This window comes from Corythoichthys intestinalis, chromosome 16, assembly GCF_030265065.1.
Source record: "Corythoichthys intestinalis isolate RoL2023-P3 chromosome 16, ASM3026506v1, whole genome shotgun sequence".
NCBI classification, from domain to species: domain Eukaryota; kingdom Metazoa; phylum Chordata; class Actinopteri; order Syngnathiformes; family Syngnathidae; genus Corythoichthys; species Corythoichthys intestinalis.
This window is the reverse complement of record NC_080410.1, coordinates 11,225,829-11,235,232: the sequence shown is the minus strand read 5'-3', so window position 1 is coordinate 11,235,232 and position 9,404 is coordinate 11,225,829.

Genomic DNA, 9,404 nt, shown 5'->3' with positions numbered 1-9,404 from the left:
CTTGAGAAGAATACATGGAATGGAAATAGCGTCGTGTCAGCTGTGGTGTTGAGGATGCAGCCGTTAAAACGAGACGTAAACTATAAAAGGACAAGACTGTATTAGTGATAGTCTGTCATTGTTGTCTGGCGCTAGACATCCAATTCATTTTGACTTGGAGTCACTCTCCCAGTCAAAATGAATTGGACGTCTAACGCTGTCAATTTAACTAAAACATGTGCATTCACAGCCAGTTCTCACAGTTTAAATGACTTGTATGTCTATAGTATATGGAAGGAAATCTATGCCACCAGAGTTCGAATTTGAATTCGTAACACTGAATATTTTTCAGCATCAAAATTGTAACGCTTTCTGTTACGAAACATTCAGTCGCAAAAAATTCAGTAATGAACATTGAGTTGCAAAAAATTGGATACCAAAAGTGTTTCTGCTGATAATTTCAGTCGCAATAAATTTGGTTGCAGAAAATTAATTCGCAAAAAATTCAGTTACAAGATACAGTGATACCTCTACATACGAAGTTAATTCGTTCCAGGACCTTGTTTGGAAGTCGAAATGGTCGTTTATCGAGCAGGATTTCCCATCAGAATACATTATAATTTTATTAATTCGTTCCACAGCCAGAAAACCTACACTAAATCCTTAATAAATACTGCTAATACTATACAGATAGCAGTTACACAGAGCAAAACAAATAAATTATGAATAACATAAGGAATGACAATATAATAATAGTATTAATAATAATAATAATGTAATATGTAATAATCTAACGGATTAGGTTCTAATGTGGCGGATGTGTTTTGCGTGGTGTACCTGAACGCACCGTGTGGCTAACGCAGTACTTCTCAAATAGTGGGGCGCGCCCCCCTGGGGGGGCGCAGAGCAATGCCAGGGGGGGCGCATGTGACCTCGGGGAACATTTTTTTATTTATTTATTTATTTTTTGCCGTACTGGAATAAAGTGTACTTGCACATCCACTCAGTAGGTGGCAGTGGCGCTCTCATTTTCAGAGTGCGCGCAGTATTTTTGAACTAAGGAAGAGCACTCAGCACACACAGACAACAGATATGAAGAGCAGTGTGCCACCGCCGTTTTCGAAAGCCGTTTTCCGACCGGACTCACTCACGCAGCGACCCACTGTCTTGTCCGGTTCTCACGTCGCCGCCCGAGAAGTGCCATTTTCGGCTTGGGATCGTCACGACGACTGCCCTCACCTACGGTTCTACCTCGGCCGCCGTGAGTGCGCTTTTTTCGTGCCGTTTGCCTTTTAGCTTTGACTTTTAATACAGTGGGTGATGATGAAAGACCACTGTTTACTGTGTCTAAAAATAATTATAGCAGACAGCAAGAAGCCAAATCAATTAAGACGCCACTTAAAGACATTAGACCCCAATCTCATTGTTAAGCCGCTTGATTTTTTCAGTGAAAACGAGCCGAATATTGCCAACAATCGTCCTGCTTTGTCAGTGTTATATCAGTAAGCCAGTGAGCATTGTTAGCATGCTAATTGCAAAATAACTCCACACCATTGCAAAGGAGGTAAATACTTTGAGCAGCAAAAATAAAAAATGTCCTGTCCAAGGACACTTTTTTCCCCCTTTTATTCAGATTTGTTTTTTCGGTCAAATTTTTTGGCACATTGTCCTCATGAGTGAATGTTTCTAATCAAATTTAATTTGGTATTATTTACTGATTTTATTACATTTTATTTTTCTGTATCAAATGGTCAAAAATGTACCTTGAGTGTATTTTTTAGTTTGGATGTGAATTTTTTTTTTTTTTTTTAATTCAGGCAAATTGATGCACGTCAAGTCTTCTCTGTTACAAACAAAACAATGTTAATAAAGTTATACTTTATTATAAGTTGATCTATGTTACTTTTTTTCTTATTAGAAAAAAAGGACACAATGTTAGGCAGATGCGTATTTATAATAGTAATTTTATAGACAAATGATACTATTTACAGTGGCGGCAGAGAGTTTGGGGGGGGCGCGAAACATTTACGTCTTCCTTGGAGGGGCGTGACAGAAAATAATTGAGAAGCACTGGGCTAACGTGAGACAGTTAGAGGACTTTTTACTTTCAATTTTCATGTTCAGCTGTGGCAGACAATAGGCATGTTATCTTGCACAAGTTCAGAAATAAATGATTATAAACCAGACGAAGCTGGCGATTTCTTTGGCGATGTTACAATCATAATAATTGTCACGTTAACTTATAAAGACTGGCGAACGGAGGTCGGAGGAAGACCGTCGAGATCGCAGACATTCTACGGCCGTATTGTCAAGCCAGTTCATGGACACGCTCATATTTTTCTATCATTTCCATCTTCATTTCAATGGTAAGTCTAACCTTTTGCCTTTTTTTCACCACCTGCACTAACATTCTTGGAACCCGTGTTGACTACTCTCAGAAGAAAATCCACCTTGCGTCCGTCTTGCGTGAAAACGAAGGAACTGCGGCACTGTCCTGAATCGTCGTATTGCAAGCATATCGTCGGATGTAGAAACTAATGGCGAGTGTAAGGAATCTGACCTTCCAGCCAGACCGCCGGAATCGCGCCATCTGAACCTCCGGACCCATGCTGGTGCATCTCCAACCACCCGTGCTGGCGAGAATCCAACAATCCGGCCAAAACGCCAAACCCCGCACGTTCACCTTAGTCTCAACCCTTAGTACTGACTCCATTTTGAAAGGATTAAAGAAGGCTCACCGAAAACAAGTTGACAATTTATTCAGGTCGACAGCGATCAAAATGGCAAGGAGAAACAGAAACACTCAGGTAGGGAAGCAAGGTCGCCCTATCACATGTCAACAAAAGGTTCCCGAGAAAAATGACAACGATTAGTTAAACATTCAGTCTTTTAAAGGCTCTTGCGGGGCGAGCTGTGGGCAGGAAGAAGGGTGTGTTTAAGACTATTGTCTGTTTGTGGATTGGACAAGAGGATTCGGGAGTTATTGTAGTCCGGGCAGAGAGGATTGTGGATTTTGCTACCTCAGCGTCAAAGGGGCTCTTGGAGTCTTGTCAGCCATGTTATCAGTTGGATATCGGGCGTTGGTTTTCCTTGTGTTGGGACAGAGCGTCCCGCCATTTGTTCTGGACTGTCCGGAAGAACTGATTACGGGAGTTGGTGCGTCAATCTTGCTCAGTATGACGCACGCGCTGGACTTTCGTGATTAGAAGGCGTTGTTTATCTCTTATGCCCTATAATCTGCCTGTTGCTAATCAGTACGTGTTTGATGGCACCACATAAATCCAAGTGTTACAGGTTTTTGATCGTTTGTTTACAGCTGGAAAACGCTGTTAGGCATGGGAAGACGACTTGTACGTTGATGGATATATGTATATTGAGACTACGTGCGTTCTACTTTGATGATGGACGGCTCGACTCCCGGGAACGGTCGGGAGGCAGGGGCTGGGACAGATGGTGGTTCGCCGAGATCGCCGAGATCCAACTACGAACTTTTTAACTGCAGGATCTTTATGATATGCTATTGGAGCTGAAATTACTGAGGACAGCGGGAGAAAGCCCATCTGAATGCCGCCGAGGGTCTCGTAATGTCGGGTGAAAGTTTGGCTTCCTTAAGCTCTGCTGTCTGATAACACATTCCTCGTATGCTTTACCTTCGTTAATATTTTTCTAATCATTTTATAAATTGTGATTTATTGACCTGTTTTACACATGCACCAATCGTTTTAAATAAAACAAGAAATGGAATCATGTTCTCCAAATGTTTTTATTGCGATCATTATCTACAATAAAAAAAGAATGACATACTATTTTTTTATTATATGTGCATAGCTTGTAGTATTTCCTTGTAACAACAAAATCCGTGTCAGCCCTTCTGCATTCGGCAAATGTAATATGATGTGTAATTTCATCTCATATTGGTCACTCAAGTGGCGGTTGTAGCAATCTATACCTCACGTCAACACAGGCTGACAGGTTGTTATAGTTTTCTCTACGAATGATCAATGAAGTGATAAGAACAATCATACGATCTCATCTACGACTCATCAATGTCGTCCTGAATCTATTTATTGTTAGGTTTTGTGTTTGTTTTCTCCTAGTGTGACTTGTCCCTGTGATTGCTCATTGATTTCACCTGATGTGCCTTCTCCTAGACTATCCTCCTGTGCTCACCTGTTCCTTGTTGTCTCGTTACCCCTTGTCTGCGTGTGTGTATATAAGCTCCCATTTTCTGTTCACTCCTTGTTGCGTCATTGTCTATATCTATGTCTTTGCCAAAGTCAAGACCTGTCCAAGCCCTCGTGTACCAGTCCCTCCGTTTAAGTAAGTTTTGGTTTGAACATTGCCTTTTTGATCCATAGTCCTTTTGTTTGTACTTTGTGATTTTTGTTAGTTATTATTAAAACGTGTTTTGAGTTCTCCTCCACCTGCCTCGCTGCCTTTTTCGTTTCCCTGCATTTGGGTCCACATCACCTGCCTTCCCGCGTTTCCCTGACATTTATGGAGATTCCGTGAGTTCCTCTGTTTTTATTTTGTAGTTTTAACTTTGACAAAACACTGCTTACTTCAACTGTAATTCATGTATTTTTTTTCTGAACTGGAAGTTCGAGGAAGACATTGTCCAAGATGGCGCCGCCCATATTTCGCTCAGGAAACTTGTCTATAAGTGCTATTTATTTTATATTGGGTGTGTTAGAGTAATACAAACAGTCAAACAGTGGATACGAGAAACGATTCTATTCCCTGATTGATTATATGAGTGAATAATTCAAAACAGTTAGATGGTGCCTACGAGAAAAGGTATTATCTCCTTCAGAGTTAAATTTTACGTCGGATGTTGAAAAGTTCGTTCGTCGAAGCGATCATATGTCGAGGTACCACTGTACAGTAAAAATTTTGCAAAAATCTGTCGCAAGAACATCAGTTACAAAAGAATTATGTTACAAAAAAATATATCGCAAAAAGATTCATTTGCAAAAATCTAGTAGTGAAAATTTAATCGCAAAAATTTGATTGATTGAGTCGCAATAAATTCAGTGGGGAAAAAAATGTAATTTTCACAAATTTGGTTGTGAAAAATTCAGTTAAAATAAGGAGGCTGAATGAATGAATAAAATGTTACAAAAAATTAAATCGCAAAAAAAAAAAAAATGGCATTAAAAGTTGGTCACTGCGTGTTGTGATTGCTGTGAGTATGGAAATGAGATGAACATTGATTCTTCACCCTGGTTACCCGGAAGTTGCGACTGAATTTTTTGTTACTAATTTTCTGTCACTGAATTCTTTTTGCAACGGAATTCTTTGTAATTGAATTTTTGCTACAGATATTTTTTTGCAATTTTACAATTCACTGTTAGAATTTTGTTTCTGGGAAAAAAAAAGAATTCTAATTTTAAACTCCATTGGCAACAGTTTTACTTCCACAGTTGTTTTCAATGACAGGCAATTAATTAAAACAAGTCAAGATGTTTCAAGAATTATTTGAAGTACATTTTGTGGTTACTGCACTCAAACTTTTATGGCCAGAGATGCTTTGGCATGCACAGTGTGATCTGAAAGGTTTAAAAGCTAGCACAAACATCCGCTGCAAGGTTGAAGCTCTAGCCTATATTTCTTGTTGCCCATCTATTATGAAGTGTTTGTGATGCATAGAATAGACTTAAATTAACCATCAGAGTACACACAGACTGTAGGCCTCACAGTAAAGCATAAAAAAGACAAACGATCAAATGCATAAAAGCCCTCTGCCAAGACCCTTTTATACAGTCGATATAGATATATTATTTTTATCATTGAAAAGGAATTTACAGTCAAATGTTCAACCCTGCAGACAGTGGCCTTGACTACAAGACTTTCTCTTTTGTGATGTTTCCATTGATTTACTATAGTGCTTGTCCTTATTTGGCTCATATGTGAGTTGGAGCCTGTGTAAATTTGGAATGGACTGGGTGCAAGTAGAGCATAGGCAAATTACCATTTAAACTTGTGGCGTGATAAAAAAAAAACCTTGCTTTTTAAACTAAGTGCAGTGCATGTGAGAAAGGAATCTGTTAGGGCCTCTGCCCCTCCCTCCTGAGAGCTGGGCCACCTCCGGCAGATGTGCATGATTCATCTAATTCACAGGTCAGACGGGTGGAGCGACCACAGGTGCAGGCAATCATCATCAGCCACCTTTTTAAGCCAGTGGACGCCTCACCTCGTCGCCAGATCAACTTGTCCGTTTCCAACGTCAGTTGCTTCTCGTAATCATTTAAATACTTTTCTCTGTGTTTCTCGGCTCATGATTTTTTGCTCTCGTCCCAGGACCTGTCTCTGCGCGCCCCGTGTCGGAACCTCAAGCCTGATTTTCTTCCCGATTCTTGTCAGCACCCTGCCTGCCTATTTTCTCTTGGATCTGGCAACAAATTAAACATTTTTTGATCACAGTCACTCTGCCTTTGTCTGCTCTGGGATCCCCTCCCGTCGTGCAAACCTAACAGATTGATCTGGCCACAATGGATCCCGCAGACAAAACCACAGGCTCAACGCAACCACCTGCTTCCCTCCGTGACCACCACCAAGCCCTAACAGTCCTCTTCAACAAGGAAGCTGACATTTCTCACGCTCTCCAATCCTTCAAGGCACAACTAGCAACGTCCCAAGCACAAACGAACCCGGCTTCTCCACGCTATGCGACGGTAACCGACCTGGCATGTTCGGCTTCCCGAGAGCCACACGTTCGCGAGCCTGCGCCTTACGACGGCAACCTCTGTGCCTGCCGCGCCTTTCTTGTGCAGTGTAGCCTTGTGTTTGAACAACAGCCATCCACTTACCACGGGAAGAGGACGAAGATCGCCTACCTCATCGGGTGCTTGCGGGGCGCTGCGCTTGACTGGGCGTCTTCCGTGAGGGAAAATGGTTCTCCCGTATGTGCCACGTACTCCCTTTTCCGAGGAGATGAGGAAAGTCTTTGATCACCCGGTCCGCGGATAAGAAGCAGCAAAGCGACTCATGTCGGTCCGCCAGGGGGCCTGGAGCGTCGCCGAGTTTTCGGTGGAGTTCCGGACGTTAGCGGCAGAAAGCCGCTTTAATGACGCGGCGCTGCAAGAGATGTTCACCGGCGCTCTTGATGAGTCACTGAAAGATGAATTGGCCACCCGGGATGAATGTTCTTCCCTGGACGACCTTGTAAAACTCGCCATAAATATAGACAATCGATTACATGAGTGTAGGAGACAGCGTAGCGAACAGCCGTCCGCCCTGCCTGTTTTTTCCCCAGTTTTCCGGCGGTCCGCCCCCCTTCCTGCCCAGGCCATGGATGTTACATTTGCGATGTCGCCCCCTGCTGGGACCGCCGAGCAAACACAGTTGGGACGCACCAGACTCTCCCAAGTCGAGCGCACACGCAGGTATGAGGCACGTCAATGTATTTACTGTGGGGAAAGTAGACATTTTTTGCGCAGCTGCCCAGTGCACCCAGGCTCACCAGTACAGGGATTACTGGTGAGTCATATGTCGCAGAATTCCGCACGCAGACTCCAGTTCACAGCAACCCTCTCCTTGAGGGGCCAATCGTGCACAGTTTCTGCTCTCGTTGATTGCTGTTCTGAATTTCATCGACCACGAGCTCGTGACCCAACTAGATCTGGCAACGCACCCGCTTCCCGTGCCGCTGAGGACCACTGCACTTGATGGCCAGCTCCTCTTCAGTGTAGACAGACAAACGGAGCCCATCAACCTCTTCCTATCGGGCAACCGCCAAGAGGTGAGCGCTTTCCTTGTTTTTGTAAGCCCCCACACAACATTGGTCCACGGGTTACCATGGCTTAGAAAACACAACCCCTCCATTGACTGGGCCCACCCAAAATTGACTGCATGGAGTCAATGATGTCACATTAACTGTCTCAAATCTGCACTAGTGCCGTCCTCTCCTGTCCAGAAGCCGGAGCAACCTGACCTGTCAGCCGTTCCGGAATGCTACCATGACCTCTGGCGGGTGTTCAGCCAAGATCATGCCATGTCGCTTCCACCTCACCGTCCTTACGACTGCGCAATCAACCTTCTTCCTGGTGCTGCTCTTCCCAAGGGTCGTTTGTTTAACATCTCAGGGCCAGAGAGGGAGGCGATGGAGGGATACGTCACCGAATCCCTGGCCACTGCCATCATCCGTCCCTCCTCCTCCACAGTCGACGCAGGCTTCTTCTTTGTGGGCAAGGACGGCGGCTTGCGGCCCCGCATCGACTACCGCACCCTGAATTAAATCACCATAAAGAATAAGTAACCTCTTCCGCTCAATGACTCAGCATTCACCCCCCTCCATAGTGCTACAATTTTCACCAAGCTCGACCTGCGCAGTGCGTATCATCTCGTCCGTATCCGAGAAGGTGATGAGTGGAAAACGGCATTCAACATGTCCCTTGGGCATTACGAATACCTGGTCGTGTCTTTTGGCCTCACCAACGCCCCAGCAGTATTTCAGAACCTGGTTAACGACGTCCTCGGGGACTTGATCAACAGTTTCGTAGTGGTTTACCTTGATGACATCTTGGTGTTCACGCGCACCCCCTCCGAGCACAAAGATCATGTCCGTCAGGTGCTTCAGTATCTCCTCGCACACTCTTCGTGAAGACCGAAAAATGTGAGCTTCACGTCAACGAAACCACATTTCTCGGCTACATCGTTGGCAAAGGCCAATTACACATGGACTCGGCAAAAGTTAAAGCAGTGCTGGAATGGCCTCGCCCCTCCGACAAAAGCAGCTCTAGCGATTTCTTGGGTTCGCCAACTACTACCGCAGGTTCATCCGTAATTATAGCAAGATAGCAGCCCCTCTCACAGCGCTCACCTCTACTATCACTCAGTTCCGTTGGTCTGACGCTGCCAGTTCCGCCTTCAGTGACCTCAAGGCCCGTTTCACTTCAGCACCTATACTGGTCCCTCCTAACCCGTCGCTTCAATTTATTGTTGAAGTCGACGCTTCAGAGATAGGCGTGGGTGCGGTGTTATCACAACGGCGACCCGCCGATGGCAAGGTGTACCCATGTGCCTTCTCTCGCCGGCTGTCTTCTGCAGAGCGCAATTACAGCATTGGGGACAGAACTCTTGGCAGTCAAACTAGCCTTGGAAGAATGGCGCCACCATCTGAAAGGAACACCCCAGCCCTTCCTTGTGCTTACTGACCACAAAAATCTAGAATACCTCAAGTCTGCCCGGAGACTAAACCCCCGCCAAGCTAGGTGGGCGATGTTTTTCTGCCGATTCAATTTCACTGTCTTATATTCCAGGTTCAAAGAACATCAAGCCTGACGTGCTGTACCGTCAGTTCAAAGCCAGTGAGCCACGGGAGGAGCCAGCGCCCATTCTCCCACAGTCCTGTTTCCTTGCCTCAGTGGAGTGGGAAATTGGAGGGAAGGTGAAAGAAGCCCATGGTGAGCACCCGGACCCCCGAG